General features: G+C 47.7%; 1 protein-coding gene across 2 annotated transcripts in view; it reads left to right on the top strand.

Moving 5' to 3' along the window:
- The window catches only part of AP1B1 (adaptor related protein complex 1 beta 1 subunit), an 81,764-nt gene that overhangs the window by 70,103 nt on the left and 8,538 nt on the right, over positions 1-3,123 (top strand). The window lies entirely within an intron of this gene.

Raw genomic sequence — 3,123 nt, 5'->3', positions numbered from 1 at the left:
CGGGCCCGCCAAACAACAATGATGGCTGCAACCAAAAAATGGCCAGGCATTGTGGCGGGCGCCTGTAGTCCCAGCTACTTGGGAGGCTGAGGCAGGGTTTGAACCTGGCCTAGGGCTGCTAAACCCCAATGACAACTATAACAAAAAAAAATGGCCAGGTGTTGTGGTAGCTACTAATAGTCCCAGCTATTTGGTTGTCTGAGGCAAAAGAATTGCTTAAGCCCAAGAGTTTGAGGTTGCTGTGAGCTGTGATGCCCCGTCACTCAACCAAGGGCAACATAATGAGACTCTGTCTCAACAAAAATAAAAATAAAGAGGGTTGGTGCCTGTGGCTCAAAGGAGTAGGGCACTGGCCCCATATGCTGGAAGTGGTGGGTTCAAACCTAGCCCTGGCCAAAAAAAAAAAAAAAAAAAAAACTGCAAAAAGAAGAAAAAATTAAAAATTAAAAATTATTTTTAAAATCAGATTTTTTTCCTGGCCAAAAAAAAAAAAAAAAAAAAACTGCAAAAAGAAGAAAAAATTAAAAAATAAAAATTATTTTTAAAATCAGATTTTTTTCTTGCATAAAAAAAGCCATAAAAGGAAGAGACTACAAGAATGTTTCAATGTTGTAAGTGCTTGGGCACACCCACTTGCCCACCCCAAAAGACTTAATGAAGTTGTCAAGTGTTTGCAGCAGGGCAGAGTCACTATGACTTTGACAGCTGCAGGTGGTATTTGTAGCTCACGTTCTGTGAGTGGTGTGGCCAGTGGTGCTGTTACTTTCTGACGTGGTGACTACTCCCAGTAAAATTCTGAACAAGCAAATAGGCTTCCCTTGATTTTCATGGTGGTTGTATGCTGGGAAATGTCAGTGTGTTTTGAAAACATGCAGAAAATACTCCAAGGGTATAGGAAAGTTGCTCATCATTGGGGCTGTTGTCTTCATGGAAGAATGTCCAGCATCCTTGACTCTGGCCCACTAAACATAGCACCTTTACATTGTGCCACCTGGAGATACCCATAGTGCCATCTAAGGCAGTACCACCCCCAAGGCTCCTTGCTAGATTGGAGATTAGGAAGGAAGCTGGTTGGGCAGTGCCTGTAGCTCAAAGGAGTAGGGTGCCAGCCCCATATGCCAGAGGTGGCAGTTTCAAACCCAGCCCTGGCCAAAAACTGGAGGGAAAAAAAAAAGGAAGGAAGCTGGTGAAGCTGGGAGGGCCATGCTGAACATTTGCTTTTGATCCTAGCATAGAGTGAACTGTTGGGAGTTTTTAAGCAGAATGATGAAATCGTCTGAATTGCGCTTGAGAATGATGGCTCTGGCTACATGGAAGGGGTGGAGGGAGGATTCTATGGTAGGATCGAATGAGTACTGCTGTGGCCTGAGCAAGGAGGGTGTTTTGGCGGGTGGAGACAGAGGTGGGACCTGAGAGCTCCCTGGGAGGGAGGAACACCAGGATGTGGGAGAGCAGTGGGGCAAGAGGAGGTGCTAAGATAGGGACACAGGAGAGGATGGGGCTGAGGGAAGGAGAGCTGAAAATTAAGGTGCAAGAACATGCAGGCTTGGCACAAAGGGGAGCTCAGTGTGGGCTACGTCTTCAGCATCACGGAAGCTACCAGAGCACCTCCCTGGTCCCCTCACAAAACTTGGGTAGGAAGCCATGTCTGCTTCTCTTTTCTGTGGTGATGAGGGAGCTGTGAGCCAGCACCTGCCCTGCCTGACTTGGCCTTACCTGTGGTATGCTAGCTGCAACTATAATGATAGTGTCTAGAACCCTCCTCCACTGGCAGGGTCTGGACCCCAAGAGGCCCACAGCAGACAGCAGCTCTGCTACTAGCAGCTGCACATGCACATGCAGAGACACACAAGCATTCCACAACCACTGTCCCGCTGGGTCCTTGGCAGTGGCCTTATGCTGCTCCTATTTCCATTTTGCAGTTGAGGAATCTGAGTGCTTTTGCCTAGGTCACATAGCTGGTAAGTGACAGAGGCTGAATTTGACACCAAAGCTTCTGTTCCCAACCCTTGTGTGATTATGGCCCCAAAGTGTTTTGAAAACCACCTGTGCACCTGCCTTCATGTGATGGCATGTTAGAATCAGCAAGACCAAAGAGGACACAGGCTACATGGTATAGTGCACAGCACACTCAGCTGATGAATCACTACACCAAGGCATGAAGCTGACCTGTACTTGTTAAAAGCCCAATGTCACGAACATCAGGCAGGACTGAGTGACACAGGAACAGTAGAATCTCACAGCCCCGTGAGTGCCAGCCCTTGCCAGGTATTACAGAGCTACCAGGAATATAAGTCCTGGAACCAACCAACCAACCATTGGCAAGCTGACCCTCTGCTTGTGTGTGTGTTCTAACAGATCTCGTCACTGTTTTGTCTTAGTGAAGGGCCTGATGAGTGTCCTGAGAGTGAATGCTGGAATGGAGGCGAGGAGCTTGCCATGTCTGGAGTAACCAGGACAGGCTACCTGGAGGAGGAATCCTTGCTATGTGGGATGGACTTTCCCCACTGCCTTGGTTACCAGAGGTTTCTAGGCTGTGGGTTTGCTCTCCTTTTAGAAGCAATAGGTATTTCTCCAGAAATTGAGCTTAAAGATAGAAACGAAAAAAGAGGGAAAAAAAAGGCTCAGCACCTGCAGCTCAGTGATTAGGGTGCCAGCCACATAGACTGAAGTTGGCAGGTTCGCTCCCAGGCCAGGCCTGCTAAACAACAATGATAACTACAACCAAAAAATAGCTGGTCATTGTGGCGGGCGCCTGTAGTCCCATCTACTTAGGAGGCTGAGGCAAGAGAATCGCTTAAGCTCAAGAGTTTGAGGTTGGAATGAGCTGTGACAGCATGGCACTCTACTGAGGGCAACAGTGATACTCTGTCTCAAAACAAACAAAAAAGAAAAGAGAGAAAAGAAGCAGCAGTGTGTAGGTCATCTGTACTTTCCTAACAGCATTGCAACTACCTAGCATTATCTGTCATTCTCTAGCCATCCTGGTCAGGGGGAACAAGGCTCTCTGTGTATAAGAACTTTGAGTTCCAGGCAGTACCTGTGGCTCAGTGAGTAGGGCACCAGCCCCATATAACAAGGGTGGTGGGTTCAAACCCTGCCCCAGCCAAACTGCAACAACAA

The sequence above is a fragment of the Otolemur garnettii genome, unplaced genomic scaffold (genome assembly GCF_000181295.1).
Source record: "Otolemur garnettii isolate 467f Iridium unplaced genomic scaffold, OtoGar3 scaffold00038, whole genome shotgun sequence".
Classification (NCBI taxonomy): Eukaryota; Metazoa; Chordata; class Mammalia; order Primates; family Galagidae; genus Otolemur; species Otolemur garnettii.
Note: the sequence above shows the minus strand (reverse complement) of the source record. Positions and strands in the feature narration are given on the sequence as shown.